This window comes from Pinus tabuliformis, chromosome 1_1, assembly GCF_031772625.1.
Source record: "Pinus tabuliformis cultivar Carrire ecotype Pingquan chromosome 1_1, CPIR1, whole genome shotgun sequence".
Classification (NCBI taxonomy): Eukaryota; Viridiplantae; Streptophyta; class Pinopsida; order Pinales; family Pinaceae; genus Pinus; species Pinus tabuliformis.
The window spans coordinates 396393296-396413588 of record NC_142297.1 but is presented as its reverse complement, the minus strand read 5'-3'; the positions used below and the strand labels follow the sequence as shown (position 1 = coordinate 396413588).

Below are 20293 nucleotides of genomic sequence, written 5' to 3'. Positions count from 1 at the left end.
TTTATCATCTACATAAAAAGTTTAGTTGCAACAAATAGATATGTTTTTTGTCCAGTAACGTATTATATATAGTGTTTAAAATGTATTTTAGTGTTTATTCTATTATTATGTTGTTCTTTTTAGATTATGGTATATGGAGAGCATTAGTGTCTTTACTTTCCTCGTTATGTTTGCAGGAAAAAAATATGTCCTATAAAAAAATGGCATCCTATTTTGCCTTTGTTGGAGAATCCATAGAGCCCTCCCCCATGGAGTGTGCGGGTTACGAGCAGTATGTGCATCTCCCCGAGCTCAGTGCCATGTGGAAATTCAAGGAATGGCCTGGTTGGTCTAGAGAGGGGTTGGTAAAGGCTGCCTTACAGTCATTGGAGATTACTTTTCAGTTTGTTTCGTCTGTGCTCTGTGACACAAGGACTTACATTGACAAAGAGGAATGGAAGAGAAGGCTTGAATCCTTAATTAGTTCCCAGATTGAGTTGATTTCAATGATTTGTGAAAATGACAAGCAGGTTCCCACTCTTCAGTTGTCAGTAAGTAGTGGTGTTCTCTCATGGAAAGTTTTCCATGAGGTATGGCAGAGACCTGGTGCTTTACCTGTGGTTAGCAGAACAAGTGAAGAGAGCTTACTTCCTCGTTTGGGTACATGGAAAAGCGCTGAAGCTATGGTTTCTAGAATATGGCTTGCCATTGGAGGCCATATGCAGGGGACTCCCTTCACTTTAGGTCTGGGGGAACCAAATATGTCAGGTAAGCCTCTTCTTGAATATGATAGAATCTGCAAGCCAAGATATTTGCACTCTTTAAAACAACATAAACAGTTCCATAATCTAGAAGATGCCAAACTTTGCAATGTCCTCCAGATCTTTGAGGCGTGGGTATTTGTAGGCCAAGAATTGTTGCAGAGAGTATATGAAAGAATAGACTCTGGGGATTTCGTAGGAGCATCCACAGACTGTTGGATGGTTGAAAGGATGTGGAACATGCTCACAGAAATTGTGAATTTGCTTCTAGTGATGGACCCAGATGATTTCCTTTGCCTTAAACACCAGTTGGCAATTAGCAGCACTAGTACACTTGCAGGCGCATATTGCCTTCGGTCTGCCCCCCTTAGAGACCTTACAAATGCATGCAAGGAACTAAGGCATCTCGTGCCCAAAGTCATCGGTGTTGAGGTTGATCCAAAGGGTGGACCAAGGGTCCAGGAGGCACTTATGCATTTGTTTCATTCACATGGACTGCGCTCACATAACACTTCAGGTGCTTACCATGTTGCAACAATACATGTTCTGTTGGCCTTCCAGGTAATAGAAGCAGCGGTGAAAAGGTTTTTCTTCTCATATCAGCAGCTGGTAGTAACAACCATGGGTAGCACTAAAATGAAGGGTCCATCATATCTAGGTGCTTGTGATGCCCTACGTCATATATATTTTGAACCACCTTATTTCCCTAGCGTGGATGGTGCAAAGACATTTTTGGGTTACTATTGGCACTAAAAGTTACAACTATGGTGGATGGTACACTGGAAGATCTACAGACAAATCAAGTGAAGTGTACAAGAGAAAGAATAGTGCCTTGAGTTTTTCAATGTATTACCCCAAATTCATACATACACTTTTTACATTGACAGTTTTGAGTACTATACATAGAATTATATTGGATATAGGATTAGACTCATTTTTGTTCATCCCCATCAGTAGGACCAATCAATAGAACAGTGGTAGAAATTTGGGATTTTTTTTTTTTCCTCTCCAACATGGATAGGATACTAAGGATTCATAGTGTGCAATTCCTCCTTCGTTAAATAGTGTAAGAGATTGTCCAAAATTAAAAAGGTAATTATTAATATTATTAAATTTTACGAGTTGTTTCTTTTTTTAATTTTTTAATTCTTTACCTAAATTTTATGATGGATTTAATGATATTTATATAATTCATTATAAATTTTAACATGAAATGTAGTTTAATGCTGTTATTTTTATATGTTTTTTTAGGATTTTTTTATTCAGTGTGTGAAACTGAGATAATTTTAATTTTAATTTGTTAAGTTTATTTAATGGAATGCATCATAATTTTTTTAGATTATTGAATTTATTTAATGGAATGTATCATAAAAAATTTAATGTATTAAATCTATATCATATTCAAGCTACATTCCTACCATAAATATCCACTCATTTCCAAAGTTTTGAGAAAAAATATTAGATAATGCAGTTCAGATTGACTAATAACATATAATTAGTATAGTTTTTTATCTCTACATTTATTTTACAAAGTACTCTGATACTTCTTCATACTCTACTTTAATTTTCTTGCACATGGCCTTGTGTTATTGCTTAAGATGTCATTTAATTTAACTGAATTTATGGTAAAGGTATAAATTTTGCCTTTAGTTCTTCAATACAAATTTGTTTTAATGAGATTGTAAATTTTAGTCAAATTATTTCTAGTATAGTATCATTTATAAAATACGTTGTTCTTTAATCGTATAAGTTTAAATTTAGAACATTGATAATGCATATTGCTTATAATCATTGTCACTCTTAATATCTATAATTTTGCTTAACACTTATCATTTTCTTGCAGATTGACACACAATTCGCTCGCTTGTGCAGAGCCTAACCCCACAATTTACAAAGAACAACACAATCATTGTAATTTTTCTTTCATGGGTGGCTGGCAACCTTTAGTGAATTGCCTTCACCTCTGCAATTTTGTTCCATATAGTTCAGATTGTTTTAATAATCAGTATTAGTAGGGCAATTACTTAGCATTTACTTTAAAAATTTTACATTTCACACATAGCTTAATAACGGGAAAAGTAAGTGGCCATAATCCACACATTTTTTCAATTTGTTTTGCTCTTTTACCGAAGTCAAATAGTTTAATTAGCAAAGGAGTAAGTGGCCCATAATTGACTCATATTTTTTACTAACCAAAGCATCTTTACTTCATTAGCATTGGGACTAGGAACTGGTGTTATTAAAGAAAGGGAGTAGCCCCTGCTTCCCTTGCGTCTTTTAGACGATCCTGGGCTTGCATCTGAAATCTTTCTGAAAGCAATAAGTTTTTCATCTCCCTTTTTAGGCTCACATAGTGTAATAGGAAGGAAGTAAGTGGCCCATGAACCACACATTATTTTATTTGCAGGTAAGGAACAAACATAATTTACTGTAAGTAGACGAATTTGAAAAGGATCATCGAATATCCACATGACTACAAACTTTGTATGTTCACTATGTCACTTACACACACATTTCACTACACACACTAAGCTACTCTAAACTTTGAACAATGGGAATCAAGTGTAAGAACCCTTTGTACTTAGATTATTTAAGCATTTTTAGCCTTTTGAAGAAAAAGGAAATTTCGTGAATAATTAGTGGTCATGAGTTGCATGTTTTGAAAAGATAAAGAAAATTGTTTCTTTGATTGTCTTTGTTAAGAAAGTTGTTTTCTATAAAATTTGCATTCTTCCAACTCTCTTAGCTAGGAGAATCATTGAAAAAGAAAAGTAGTGTAAATCATCTTAGGTGCATATTTGTAGTGGTTGAGAGTCGAGTCTACACACCACCAGTTTCATCTCCACTACCTTTTGTCTTAAGAAAGCCATAAAATTAACGCTTAAAGTAAAATCAACTTAGTAACTTTTTATTTACTAGGGCTCTGAAACACCAATATAGATCAGGCTAGTGTCTTGGAGTAGGAGAGTAATAAACTCTCCAAGACAACAAAACCAAACAAGTAGCTTATCTTGTGATAGATTAAATCCAGTTGTTTCATTTATACTCTGGGAAAGCTCCTCTTAAAGGAGAAGCACGAGCTCGTATCCGAACCAGTGAGGGGATCAATCCTCCCTCGTTGGGAACGACGCCAGACACGCACGTATTACAAACGGTAAACCTCGGATTAACCATTGTCGAGGAGCCAGGGGTCACTTGTCGGTAAACCTTGGATTATTGTCAAGGAGCCGGCAAGGGGATTGAGCTTGATACTCTGCCCTTGCGTGCTGTCGGAGTGTAGACTGTTCCCCCAGGTGTACTTGTTGCTGTTGGTAACCTTAGTGACCATAATCTTTAGGATTCTACCGAGGTGACGGTGGAGGGAAGATCCCACTGTACCTGGAGCAGACGTCGGCTAGACTCACTTGGATTTTTCGGGGGTTCACTTCACTCGAGACGGTTAAAGTGGAGGAACTTGTGCCGGTCTATTCATTAAGCAGGTTGCCGGGGTAACTGTTCCACCCGCCACTTCTGTACTGAATCCGGCGATGTTGGGTTTCATCTCCAACTAGCGCTTTCAGTCCGGAAGGCTACTGTTTGTGCTTGGTTTGATGCTCTAGATTCTTTAGGCGTGTGCTTCAAATTTGTTTGGTTCTTTAGAGACTTTAGGCAGTTTTCTTTGAGATTTTACTTTGTTTGCGTGTGCAGTAGTTAAAAGTCTTTAACTGTGGCGGAATTACCGAGACAGTCGCGTAGACTTCGGGGCCAGTCTCCTGAGATTATTTCCGTGGCCGAATTGTTGAGGACATCCCGTAGAATTCGGGGTGAGGACACAAATTGCGTCTGGGGGGCAACCTCAAGGACAGTATATACCAGTGGTACAATACATTCCTCAAGGTCAACCCCAGCCTCAATATGTACCCCAAGGTCAACCCCAGTATCAGAGCCTTGTTTTGTTCATTTTTTATTAACCTTGGAATTCCCTAGCATTGGTAATCTTCAAGCTTATTACTCTTGATATTGGGGGTTTGTTGGGGACAGGTTTTATGTCTCTCCCTTTTATCCCTATTTGAAGGGACCCATTAACGCACCATCTTATGTGTCAGTGTTAGGCAGTTCCCTTTGACCAATTCCAGCGCAGCGACTCATCACAAGTCGCCCCTCGACAATAACATGGTGGCCCCACCTCCAGAAAGAATTCATATGTCATGCATGGGTTAGTCTAAATTTTTCAGAGATATTTAAGCTTATTAATGACCCAATTTCTTATGATCTTAGTTATCGTACAATGTCATCTAAGATCCCCTGAATATTACTAAAAAATGAGACTTCCATGCTTAGTACGCTATGCATTGATGAAGACCATATTATTTACTCAAGCTAAATTATTTTCAATGCAATTTGTATAGGTATTTTAAGAATGAATAAGTGGGGGAGGATTAACGAGTTGGAAGTTGAAGACCCGGAAGATATGATACAATTTTCAGCAGAAGACTTAACATGGACAGAGATTGAGGGGGACCAAGTTGCAGTTATTCCATATTGTCGTCTTGATGATTTCATAAGTGGAGAGGAATCAAATGAAAGTGCACCCACCCAATTTCTTCTTAAGAATCATCGTAGTAAAAAAATAGAGGATATCAAAGTCACCAATTACTCAACATTCTTGGAGTACAGTGTGTGAGTCTCTATATGCTTTTTCAAGATATGTGTAATTTTTTCAATGTGCATAAATATTATATCTAATTTGTAGTAATTTTTTTACGTACAGTTATTGGTGTTCATATGGTCCACAGTCGACAAGGAGAATTAGGAGTGCATCATCAGATCCAAAGACAACCCGCAATCGACATGAAAGTATTAAAGTTGGTTGCCAATGTCACTTCTTTGTGCGACGACTTGTGATGAGACCAGATGATGCTGTAATAATATATACTGCATGTAGACATATTGATGAATCCAATGTTATTTGTCATGGGACAGATGCAATCGGAAGGTCCATGAGATTCAATTATGCACCACATTTAAGTTGGCAAATGCGATCTAGAGTCCAACATTTCGTTAAAAGAGGTTTTAATGTTACAATGATATGGGACAAGTTCATCTCTAATGTGAAGGATGGATCCGGTGAGTTATACACAGGGATACCTCGAGATACCTACATGACAAAAAAAGATATAAGTAACATTTACAATGATATCATAAGGCTAGAGTATGTTAAAGATCAAAGTGATCCAAAGAGTGTGGAGTGCTGGTACAAGGAAAACCCAGAGAGTTTTTTCTTCTACCAAAAACAAGATCTTGTTGAAAATATCCCTTTTATCATAGGCATACAAACAAAGTGGATGTGTTCAATGATGCTGAAATACTCTCACAATAATATTATCTCAATGGATTCAACCTTTAGTACAAATAAGTACGGGGTGAGTACATATTTATCCTAAATCCGATTCATTTATTTAACCTCATATTAATGCATGTATCGTATATAAATATAATTATGCATATTTTTTGTAATGCAGTATCAATTGTACACCTTAATGGTTTTCGACGAACATCACAATGGGGTTCCAATAGCTTGGGTGATATCATCACGCAACACTATAGCTGATCTTTCTAAATGGATGTTGGCCTTACTTGCAATTGGAAACAAAGAGCGACCAGATTGGCATGTTCTTGCCTTCATCACGGATGATGCTACTGCTGAAATTGAAGCATTGAGGTGATGTGCTTATTATTTTTACAAGAGGCATAAAAAATATTGTTAATGTATAATCTCACTAAAAATTATGTTATTGCAGGTCTACGATCAAGTGCAAAGTATTATTATGTGTTTGGCATGTTCGTCGTGCATGGTTGAAAAATGTTGGAAACAAGGTCAAAGGGAGGGAAAACCAAATACGCATTTTTCGTGGATTAGGTGAAATCATGCACATGTGTAAAGATGATGAATCTGTGCGAAAGAAAGTTGAAAGCTTATTTGAAGAATTCAGTGAACAAAAAAGATTTTTGGAATATTTTAGAAATACTTGGCTGTCCAACGACAAAATATGTAAGCTTCTTATTGGTGGTTATAATGACTCTATTTTTCATGTCATATGTATACTTATTAATATATAACTAATAAATTTCTTTCTACAGATATGTGGGCAAAAGCATACAGAAATTTTCCACATTCAAACCAAGATACGAACAACGCCATTGAATCTTACCATCGGTATATCAAGGAAAGGTACCTATGTGAGAAGAACAATGCATGCCACAGAAGGGTTGATTGGTTAATCTATGTTTTGTTGACAAAGGTTGTATTATTTTACAATCATATGCACCGTTTAAAAGAAGCTGGTTTTGTACGACCCAGAAAAATACAGGAACAACTGAATTCATCCAAGTGTAGAGCTAAGAAAATCCCAAATGAAGATTGTGTGCCTGATGAAAAGAGTAATGACTACTGGGTTCGTAGCCAAAATAAGGATACTCGTGACATTTGGTACAATGTCATATATAAGGGTTCTAATCTACACTTCTGCAATTGCAATTGGGCCCTAAATGGAAATATCTGTAAACATGTATTGAAAGTTGAGATGTTAGTGAGTAACACTATTTTGGGTGAAAATGTAGCACCTGGTGTCACTGATCCCACGACAGAAAGGCCTAGAATTTTATTTGATTTGAATGAAACACCCATATTGGTCCCAGAAATCCAAACAGAGCTTTTTCCATGCTTTGATTCTCCTCCCAATCTGAATTATCATAATGAAACAAGCATTGATAATTTAGAGAATTTCTCATACAATGTTGAATCGACCAATGTACGACAAGATAGTGCAATCTCTGAACATGATGAGATAAAACGTGTTAACTCATCAACTCTTGAGAAATTGAGATCCATAATACCTACAAATTTGGAACAGGCATATGCATTGAACAACTTGGTAGACAAAGCATGTCAAGAATACAACAAAATGTTTTTCAATACTATAACTCCATCCAAGATCACTACCAAGAGAAAACATAGTTTCTTGAGTCCAGTAAATAAAAAGAGGCGATGTGGTCGCAAGTCAAAGTCAGGGACAGATATACTACAATTTGAAAGGGTTGGACGAGTTCATGCAAGGAAAAAAAGAATGGATGAACAATTGGAGTCATCTTCTCAAAAACAAGGAAATATGGACCACGCGCCTGAGATAATTCAAGATTCTATTATACCCAATATTGGTATGGAAATGTCATGCTATGCATTGTTTTACGTTAAATGCGATATATTATCATGTTCAACACATTTGCATGACTATACGAACTATTTTTATTGTTACAGCTGAGGGACCCACATCTCACGCCATTCCAAGTTGTCGAATTCGTTTATTCGATGAACATGCTACCGAAAAAAGATCTAGCATTGGGGACACTGCTTCAGCGATTAACACCCCAATATCCTCCCCAAGGGTGCCCCCCCCTATTGTTGAACCAATTAAGATGTATCATCGCCCACACCCACCACCTCTTTCCTCCACAAATTCTTCCATGCCTATAACCACCTCTGTAATACCTTCCCAATGCTCACCCCTACCCTTCAATCATCCACCATTCTCATTTTTTCAATCGTCCACCCTTAACATTCCAATTCCCCCCCCTAGGTCAATCCCCCGGCCTAGAGTGCTTCCCAGTATTGTACAACCGGTGGGGGTGTATCGTCGCCCGCACCCACTACCTTTTCCATATTTCACATCCACCATGCCTTTATCCAGCGCCCCTGAACCATGCCTATATCCGTCACCAAGTGCTCCGCCATCTACCCAGGAAGGGTTGTCTTCTCCATTGCCTCAAATCCTCACGGTGAGAATGAGTATTTGATCAAAATATCAACATGAATTAATGAAATTGATTATATGCCTTTCAATTTTTACAACTAATTGATTATTGTACTTTTTTGCAGAGACATCAATTTGGAAATCCACCTGGGAGTGCCTCATGGGACGAGGGTGACTTAGAGACCCATATGGTAGATCGATCATGATGTTGTTTTTCTATTATGTCATTGATGGGCATGAGATGAAGTTCTATTTTGTAAAAAAAGAAACATGTATAGTTGGACCTATTTTGAATAAAAAATACATAAATTTATATTTGTGTTTATGACAACATCTCCATTGAATTTTAAATCCTTATGTGGATCCGATGTTATATTCTATCAATGTTACATTACTTTTTGATGAATAGTTGTAACGGATTTTGTTTTTATTAGTTACAAATTATCAAGTTTATAAGTTAAGTTACAAATTATCCAATTCTTTAAGGTTTACCAAAATTCTTTGTGATCAAAGCCAAGGTTAATCTTCCATGCCAAGGTTTAAGTTAAAATTCAAACCTTATTTATTTAAGTTTTAATTAATTTCAAAGTTGGTAATAATTATATTGGGTTGTAATTAAGTTTTAATTAATTTCAAAGTTGGTAAATATTAGCTTTAATTTTAAAGTTGGTAATAGTTATATTAGGTTGTAATAACAAGCTAGGATTATTTCATTTATCCACTAAAAAATAAAGAGCCACTAAAATTAAGGGGAAAGTGATTGAAACTGTAATGAGATGAGATGAAATAATTTTTAATTTGGATTGAATATTGAATATTTAATCTATTATAAAACTTTCTGGTATGTAATTGAAAAATAATTGTTTAATGGTGAATAGTGTGTTAAATGTTTCTAATATGAGGGTGTTGAAAGATAATCAAGTCGATTGTTAATTTTCTATGTCAAAGTTTAAGTTAAAATTCAAACCTCATTTATTTAAGTTTTAATTAATTTCAAAATTTAGGTTGTAATCACCAAGTTTGTTAGGAATAACAAGTTAAGATTACTTCAAATAGCCACTAAAAATTAAGAGTCACTAAAATTAAGAGGAAAGTGAATGAAATTGTAATGAGATGAGATGAAATAACTTTTAATTTGTGTTGAATATTAAATATTTTATCTATTATAAATCTTTTTGGGATGCATTCGAAGAGGAATTGGTTTGGGCCACACCATGCTTGAGCTTATTGTTGTAATGAATATTTTTATTATATTAAAGATAAAAAAAAATATGTAAATAATTTATGCTATTCAAAAATATATGTTTATAAGTAAGATATTAACTTTACATAATAATAAATTATGTTACATAATGTGAGTCACAACTATTAATTATTTGTGGCCTTTTTATTTTATTAACTATAGAGGGAACAAGAAAATAGTTCATGCCATTCAAAAGTATGTATCTATAAATAAGAGATCAACTTTATAAATAAGAGATCAACTTTACAAGATAATAAATTATCAAACATAATTGTTAGTCACAATTATTAAGTTATTTATGGCAGTGGTAGATCTATTAAGAACAAAACTTGAATATTATTTAGTTTTACAAAATTTGATTATGTGTTTTGAAATGATATATTTATAATTTTCCAAACCTAAAAGTAGATATTACGTTAGGCCTCGTTCTTAAAGTTGAGCCTATTATATATGAAGCTCTATACCATATGAGTACTCTAAAATCATATAAAGTTTAAAATATAATGGTAGGAATCGTTATATAAAGGATACATTCACACTAGAGTTTCACCATGGCGAGCATTTATGTTTATGTAAAAAACATAAATATATATATTTAAATTATATATTGATTATAGATAATTAAATATAGAATCTATTAAAAAAGATAATGGGAGAATTTATGTTTATGTAAAAAAATAAATATTCAAATTATATATTGATTATAGATAATTGAATAAAGAATCTATTAAAAATAAATATCTTTTTAAGGATTAAGGATTTGTTTCATGGCATGATAGAAGGAAAAGTCTTTTGCAAGATTGAGTAAAGTCACAATATTTAGAAACGTGGATCAAGGATGAGGATATATATTAAGATTTTTAAAACATATTACAATCAACATGAATTTATGCCAATGTGGTGATTGAACCACCAATTATTTTTATGTGATTAATGAATATTGTCTTTTGTAAGCATTTAGCACATTTTGTAAGCATTTAGTTACAATTATTTTTATAAGATATTTACTACCAAATTTGAGCAATTTAAAGTAGCACGCTATAAGTGACTAACTTAAACTATTAATATAGATCAAGATGAGCACACAACTAGATACTGACTTCATAAATATAAATTAGTAGTATTGCTTACTTATACATAATTGAGTTTAATAATGTAGTAATTTTAGAGTTCTTTTTATCATGTTCATGATTAGGATTTTTAATGTTGAATTCATTTTTGTAGTATCCATGGATATGTTGAATATGGGCCATGAAACTATACCCAATAATATGTACAATATAATTATTTACATCATGAATTGAAACTCAATCCTAACCCACATCTTTCTAGCTAGCTTAATGTCAACTACATTAATTTCAATCCAAATTTGAATATTGTCACTTAATATATGCGCACATCTTCCGTATATGCCCAGGTTCCGTATATGCGCACATCTTCCGTATATGCGCACATCTTCCGTATATGCCCATTTTCCGTATATGCGCACATCTTCCGTATATGCGTACATCTTCCGTATATGCCCGGTTTCCGTATATGCCTACATCTTCCGTATATGCCCAGTGTCCGTATATGCGCACATCTTCCGTATATGCCCATTTTCTGTATATGCGCACATCTTCCGTATATGCCCACATCTTCCGTATATGCGTACATCTTCCGTATATACCCAGTTTCCGTATATGCCCACATCTTCCGTATATGCGCACATCTTCCGTATATGCGTACATCTTCCGTATATGCCCGGTTTCTGTATATGCCTACATCTTCCGTATATGCCCAGTGTCCGTATATGCGCACATCTTCCGTATATGCCCATTTTCCATATATGCGCACATCTTCCGTATATGCCCACATCTTCCGTATATGCGTACATCTTCCGTATATGCCCGGTTTCCGTATATGCCCACATCTTCCGTATATGCCCAGTGTCCGTATATGCGCACATCTTCCGTATATGCCCACATCTTCCGTATATGCCCAGTTTCCGTATATGCGCACATCTTCCGTATATGCCCAGGTTCCGTATATGCCCAGTTTCCATAATTGCGCACATCTTCCGTATATGCCAAGGTTTCGTATATGTGCACATCTTCCGTATATGCCCAGTTTCGTATATGCGCACATCTTCCGTATATGCCCAGTTTCCGTATATGCCCACATCTTCCGTATATGCGCACATCTTCCGTATATGCCCACATCTTCCGTATATGCCCACATCTTCCGTATATGCCCAGTTTCCGTATATGCGCACATCTTCCGTATATGCCCAGGTTCCGTATATGCGCACATCTTCCGTATATGCCCAGTTTCCATAATTGCGCACATCTTCCGTATATGCCCAGGTTTCGTATATGCGCACATCTTCCGTATATGCCCAGTTTCGTATATGCGCACATCTTCCGTATATGCCCAGTTTCCGTATATGCCCACATCTTCCGTATATGCGCACATCTTCCGTATATGCCCAGTTTCCGTATATGCCTACATCTTCCGTATATGCCCAGTTTCCATATATGCGCACATCTTCCGTATATGCCCACATCTTCCGTATATGCCCAGTTTCTGTATATGCGCACATCTTCCGTATATGCCCAGTTTCTGTATATGCCCACATCTTCCGTATATGCGCACATCTTCCGTATATGCCCAGTTTCCGTATATGCGCACATCTTCCGTATATGCCCAGGTTCCGTATATGCCCAGGTTTCGTATATGCGCACATCTTCCGTATATGCCCAGTGTCCGTATATGCGCACATCTTCCGTATATGCGTACATCTTCCGTATATGCCCAGGTTCCGTATATGCGCACATCTTCCGTATATGCCCACATCTTCCGTATATGCGCACATCTTTTGTATATGCGCACATCTTCCGTATATGCCCAGGTTCCGTATATGCGCACATCTTCCGTATATGCCCATTTTCCGTATATGCGCACATCTTCCGTATATGCCCACATCTTCCGTATATGCGTACATCTTCCGTATATGCCCGGTTTCCGTATATGCGCACATCTTTTGTATATGCGCACATCTTCCGTATATGCCCAGGTTCCGTATATGCGCACATCTTCCGTATATGCGCACATCTTCCGTATATGCCCATTTTCCGTATATGCGCACATCTTCCGTATATGCCCACATCTTCCGTATATGCGTACATCTTCCGTATATGCCTGGTTTCCGTATATGCCTACATCTTCCGTATATGCCCAGTGTCCGTATATGCGCACATCTTCCGTATATGCCCATTTTCCGTATATGCGCACATCTTCCGTATATGCGTACATCTTCCGTATATGCCCAGTTTCCGTATATGCCCACATCTTCCGTATATGCGCACATCTTTTGTATATGCGTACATCTTCCGTATATGCCCGGTTTCCGTATATGCCTACATCTTCCGTATATGCCCAGTGTCTGTATATGCGCACATCTTCCGTATATGCCCATTTTCCATATATGCGCACATCTTCCGTATATGCCCACATCTTTCGTATATGCGTACATCTTCCGTATATGCCCGGTTTCCGTATATGCCCACATCTTCCGTATATGCCCAGTGTCCGTATATGCGCACATCTTCCGTATATGCCCACATCTTCCGTATATGCCCAGTTTCCATAATTGCGCACATCTTCCGTATATGCCCAGTTTCCATAATTGCGCACATCTTCCGTATATGCCCAGGTTTCGTATATGCGCACATCTTCCGTATATGCCCAGTTTCGTATATGCGCACATCTTCCGTATATGCCCAGTTTCCGTATATGCCCACATCTTCCGTATATGCCACATCTTCCGTATATGCGTACATCTTCCGTATATGCCTACATCTTCCGTATATGCCCAGTGTCCGTATATGCGCACATCTTCCGTATATGCCCATTTTCCATATATGCGCACATCTTCCGTATATGCCCACATCTTCCGTATATGCGTACATCTTCCGTATATGCCCGGTTTCCGTATATGCCCACATCTTCCATATATGCCCAGTGTCCGTATATGCGCACATCTTCCGTATATGCCCAGTTTCCGTATATGCGCACATCTTCCGTATATGCCCAGGTTCCATATATGCTCACATCTTCCGTATATGCCCAGTTTCCGTATATGCGCACATCTTCCGTATATGCCCAGGTTCCGTATATGCGCACATCTTCCGTATATGCCCAGTTTCCATAATTGCGCACATCTTCCGTATATGCCCAGGTTTTGTATATGCGCACATCTTCCGTATATGTCCAGTTTCCGTATATGCCCACATCTTCCGTATATGCGCACATCTTCCGTATATGCCCAGTTTCCGTATATGCCTACATCTTCCGTATATGCCCAGTTTCCATATATGCGCACATCTTCCGTATATGCCCACATCTTCCGTATATGCCCAGTTTCCGTATATGCGCACATCTTCCGTATATGCCCAGTTTCTGTATATGCCCACATCTTCCGTATATGCGCACATCTTCCGTATATGCCCAGTTTCCGTATATGCGCACATCTTCCGTATATGCCCACATCTTCCGTATATGCCCGTTTTCCGTATATGCCTACATCTTCCGTATATGCCCAGTGTCCGTATATGCGCACATCTTCCGTATATGCGCACATCTTCCGTATATGCCCAGTTTCCGTATATGCCCAGGTTTCGTATATGCGCACATCTTCCGTATATGCCCAGTTTCGTATATGCGCACATCTTCCGTATATGCCCAGTTTCCGTATATGCCCACATCTTCCGTATATGCGCACATCTTCCGTATATGCCCAGTTTCCGTATATTCCTACATCTTCCGTATATGCCCAGTTTCCATATATGCGCACATCTTCCGTATATGCCCACATCTTCCATATATGCCCAGTTTCTGTATATGCGCACATCTTCCGTATATGCCCAGTTTCTGTATATGCCCACATCTTCCGTATATGCGCATATCTTCCGTATATGCCCAGTTTCCGTATATGCGCACATCTTCTATATATGCCCATGTTCCGTATATGCCCAGGTTTCGTATATGCGCACATCTTCCGTATATGCCCAGTTTCCGTATATGCGCACATCTTCCGTATATGCCCAGTTTCTGTATATGCCCACATCTTCCGTATATGCGCACATCTTCCGTATATGCCCAGTTTCCGTATATGCGCACATCTTCCGTATATGCCCACATCTTCCGTATATGCGTACATCTTCCGTATATGCTCGGTTTCCGTATATGCCTACATCTTCCGTATATGCCCAGTGTCCGTATATGCGCACAGTTTCCGTATATGCGCACATCTTCCGTATATGCCCAGTTTCCGTATATGCCTACATCTTCCGTATATGCGCACATCTTGCGTATATGCCCAGTTTCTGTATATGCGCACATCTTCCGTATATGCCCACATCTTCCGTATATGCCCAGTTTCCGTATATGCGCACATCTTCCGTATTTGCCCAGTTTCTGTATATGCCCACATCTTCCGTATATGCGCACATCTTCCGTATATGCCCAGTTTCCGTATATGCCCACATCTTCCGTATATGCGCACATCTTCCGTATATGCCCAGTTTCCGTATATGCGCACATCTTATGTATATGCCCAGGTTTCGTATATGCCCAGTTTCGTATATGCGCACATCTTCTGTATATGCGCACATCTTCCGTATATGCCCAGTTTCCGTATATGCCCACATCTTCCGTATATGCGCACATCTTCCGTATATGCCCACATCTTCCGTATATGCCCAGTTTCCGTATATGCGCACATCTTCCGTATATGCCCAGTTTCTGTATATGCCCACATCTTCCGTATATGCGCACATCTTCCGTATATGCCTAGTTTCCGTATATGCGCACATCTTCCGTATATGCGCACATCTTCCGTATATGCCCAGTTTCCGTATATGCCCACATTTTCCGTAAATGCGCAGTTTCCGTATATGCGCACATCTTCCGTATATGCCCAGTTTCCGTATATGCACACATCTTGTTGGACCTCCAAAGGAATCTTGAGTCAATTCAACCCCTTAGTGGGAAAATTCATGAATTGGTTTTAATTAAAAGTTATTGAGTCTTCAACATGTGGATGACTAGTAAAAACATATTATAGAGGAAGAGTCCAACTAGCCATTAGCTAGTCGTTATCTAACCATTAAGAAAAGTTTTACAAAAGGCTAGTCTCTCCTCTAGTAAGTGTTGTTGATTAGGAGATGATTTTGACGCATTAATACAAAGAAACTATTTGTGAAAATACTCTCTTATGCATTGAGTTGATCTTCTATGCCTTTTCTTCTTGGTTTTTTCCTACAATCTTGTGCTTTTAAGGACTAAGTTGCAGGTATACTTAAGCTATCACAATAGTATCACAACAGTCTGTAGAGGGTCATGTGGAAGGGGAGATCAAGGCCCAGGTCTTCACCTCACAATTTGCTAGTTGCCAAAAATACTCTTTGACAAGTGTTGGACAAGCTCTCTTAGGGGGGAATCTCCCTTTACATTTGTGAGCTATTGACACTAGTGTTGCTATTATAGTTGGGGGATCTCAAAGGAGTAGATCCTCCTAGTGTGGTTGAATTTTCTTGCAGGTTGTCCAAGGCTAAAAGAGGGGGATAATCTTGCCCCCAACTCCCCACTCATCTCTAGTCTCAAAGGGAGAACCAACAAAAAAAAAAGGTTGTGATCGCAACTCTGCAAATGGGTAAGCTTAAACAGAAAAGGTAAAACCTCACCCTTCAACCATCTCATCATTTAAAAGTTCTTTAAAAAAATTCCTTTTATATTTTTATTACTAGCTTCCTGCAATTTACCTATCATATATAGCGCTAGTAAACCTTGAAGAAAAAGAGCTTAAGTATTTATCACAGCCAAGGAATTGATATATCTATTTTTAAGATTATTTTGCCACATTTACACGAGTATATCTAGTTTATGTGTGCAGATGTGCAGGAAGATATAGCTGTAGCTAACTTTCATTTGCATATTTTCACTCAACAAAGCTCCCTTTTACAAGCAAAAATATTTTATTTGCCTTGTTTTAGCTCAGATTTATTTATTAAGTTTATATCTTGAAAATATAGCATGGATTTAGTTATTTCAACCCTTTATAAATGTATTACTTTGTTGAAACAAATTTCTATGTTGCGTACCCAAGGGGTTTTGACCCCAAGACCTCATAATGAATTTTCAGCTTTGTAGAAAATCATTTTATTGCAGGCCTAAAGGATTAAAAGTGGTTTAAATAGTCCAAACTTATACCTTCTAACCTCCTCCCAAGCACTTTTGGGTGAATCTCAAGGGGAAGTATCGAGAACATTGACTTTATATAACCATAAAATTAAACAATGCTCCCGTAACATCTTTGGATGGACTTAGTTGTTACAATTAATATTAATGTGCAAAAGAAGTTTTTGAAACTTTGATATAAGAAAAATAGTATTACATTGGAGGATATTTCTCTTGCTAAGAAAGAATAACGCACATGAGAACTTAAAGAAGTCCTTACAAGGTATCTAATTGCAATACCTTATGACACATTAAATGAAAAGTTTGAGAGTCAATAAATACATGAAGAAAAACTCTAGGAAGGGAATTATAAGGAAGGGAAAGCTAAGGAGATAAATTGACTCAAAGTAAACACATGTTGAAGAAGGAAAGAAAGAAGAACCAATCAGTAAGGTTGTTGTATATTGCCAGCCACACCACTCGAAGAAACAATAATCACCATGGCAAGGGTGTGAGTGTTAAAAAAATTACTATGTGTTAACATGGAACCAAAAAGACACCCTATAAGGAGGAATATATACAACTAAAATAAATGCATAAGGGTATCAAAGTAGAACAATAAAGACATGGAACAAAATAATTAGCTAGAATCAAGAGCAAGGAGTAAATACCATAGTCGGACCCCATATCCACATTTTCACTATGATGGATGGATGCTTATGCATGGTGTTAATTGGCTAAATTAGTTAGCAAGTCATATTATATGATTTCTTCTCATGGTTTTGGGATGAAACAAGTGAATAATAGTGGAATGTAATGTGCCCAAGAAGGATAATATGGAGTATTTAGGGTGCTACACAAAGGGGTAATGAATGTATTATGGACACAATGATAGATTAAACCCACTTGGTAGTTGATGGGTAATAAGTAAGCTCATTAAATAGTGAATAGGAAATAACATTTTAAACAATGTGGATATATTTTTGCACTTTAGAATAGTAATGGGCATACAAAGATTCACAACTTGAATTTTAAGAATTTTAAGATTAATTTCACTATATGTATACATTTTGTATTCAATTTCAATCAAGAAGGATTTTCACATTTTCCACTAAAGTTTTATATTAAAAATATTTATTTAGCATTTTAAGCTAAAGTAGTTTAAAAGTAGAAGTCAAAAGGTGTAGACTAACTTATAGATTAAATGACATTTTTTCACCGGAATCCGATAATACAATTTCAAGCAAATTTGTGATTTTTTGTTGTTTAAAATATATTTTTGAATGCATAAATAGATTCAACACCCCAATAAAACTCTAGAGCACTCAAATTCTACATATTAAACAATTTAAACTCAAGTTTTTAAAAGTCTTAGTCATATTTTGGTTAAAATTAACGAGAAAAATATTCTTAAAAAAACCATTTCATTTATTAATTACACTATATAAAAACCAAAATTACAGAATTACAAAATATTATATTATGTATTTATAAATTCTATTTAATTTTCATATTTATCCTATAAATAAAATTACATAAAAATTTAAACTTCATATCTCTCATTAATTCATATCTCTGATTAATTATATATATATATATATATATATATATATATATATATATATATATATATATATATATATATATCTTTTAATAAGTTTAATAAATTAATTTGAGTGATTACATGTAATGAATTATAAACTAAATGTTATTATATAATAAATTTAAATAAGTTTTATGAATTAATTTGAGTGAGAAAATTGCGAATTACAACCAGATGTTATCATGTTTCATAAATTTAATTTTCAAAAAAAATATAAATATCTTTTAATAAGTTTAATAAATTAATTTGAGTAACTACATGTCATGAATTATAAACTAAATGTTATTATATAATAAGTTTTATGAATTAATTTGAGTGAGAGAATTGCGAATTACAAACCAGATGTTATCATGTTTCATAAATTAATTTGAATACTTTAATATTATTAATTATAACCCATATATCACAAACTCAAGTTCATAATCTATTTGTTTATACGAAAATAATGGACTTTATTTAATACCCATTATTAAATTATCAAAATTATGATGAATCGATTTACCCTACATACCAACAAAATACTAAATACATTTCTCCAAAATATACATTTTGCTTTTTATTAAAAAAAAAAAAAACCATACACTTTATAATTATCATTACTCTCACATCTCACCACTAACCATCACTAACATAATTCTCCAATAACTTACGATCTCGTTACAGTTATCATTACTTTGACATCTAACTACTCATCATAACTAACATAATTCTCCAATAACTTCACCAATAGTTGACTAGGTAAAAGACAAAGCCAATAACCCATCTACACCTCTTAGTTGTCTCTCCCAGTCCAACAAAAATAACTCTAGTATCTTAATATCACTTAAAACCATTTTCCACAACTAAAGTATCTTAATCAAATCATTCTCAATCTCCCTGTAGCATTCCAAAATAGTTGGTCTTTGCAAGGATTGAGAAAACTAGGAATTGATGCCCAATACTAAGATAATCATGTATTTTCACATTTAAAAAAGATCAATGATCATGCACCTAGGTAAGATAAGATAGTCATCCAACTCTTGGAAAGTTAATCAATCTTGTATTTAGTAGATTCATGGAATTTTAGTGCCTTTCTTGTAGTCCGATTCAATAATTAAATTTCCACTTCACTTTAATGGACTTTTGACTTTTGGATGGTGATTTTACATTCCATTCCAAACAACATTTTTGGACCATGTGATTTGAAGCAATCTCGTTGTTGTTGGGACCATGGGACTTGAGTTATTGTTCGTTTACCCTTTCCCAATGTTGGCTTCTATCTATAAAGTTTTCATTCAATTAAATGCTAACATAAAAGGTACTTGGAAGGTAAAAGTAAGAAAAATTTTGACATAGTTTTCGAACTAAGGAAATATACTCCTTTATCATAACAGATGATGTAAGTTATTGTTAAGGAGTATAGTGCATTGTTTTGGTCCATGGTTAGGAATGATTTTAATATTAGTTAAAGGTTTAAGGTTAAAGTTGTTATAATTATGATTAATACGTTGATTGTTAAGTAAATTTGATAACTTATTTATTTTATTTTTTTGGTATTTTATCTTAATATTGTGTATAAAATGTAGTACATATTATATATTTGATTAAGTTATTGTTAAGGAGTATAGTGCATTGTTTTGGTCCATGGTTAGGAATGATTTTAATATTAGTTAAAGGTTTAAGGTTAAAGTTGTTATAATTATGATTAATATGTTGATTG

General features: G+C 35.8%; 1 pseudogene; it reads left to right on the top strand.

Moving 5' to 3' along the window:
* The first annotated feature begins 200 nt into the window (after nt 1-200).
* LOC149213302 (nematode resistance protein-like HSPRO2 pseudogene) lies at nt 201-1493 on the top strand (annotated as a pseudogene).
* The last annotated feature ends 18800 nt before the right edge of the window (nt 1494-20293 follow it).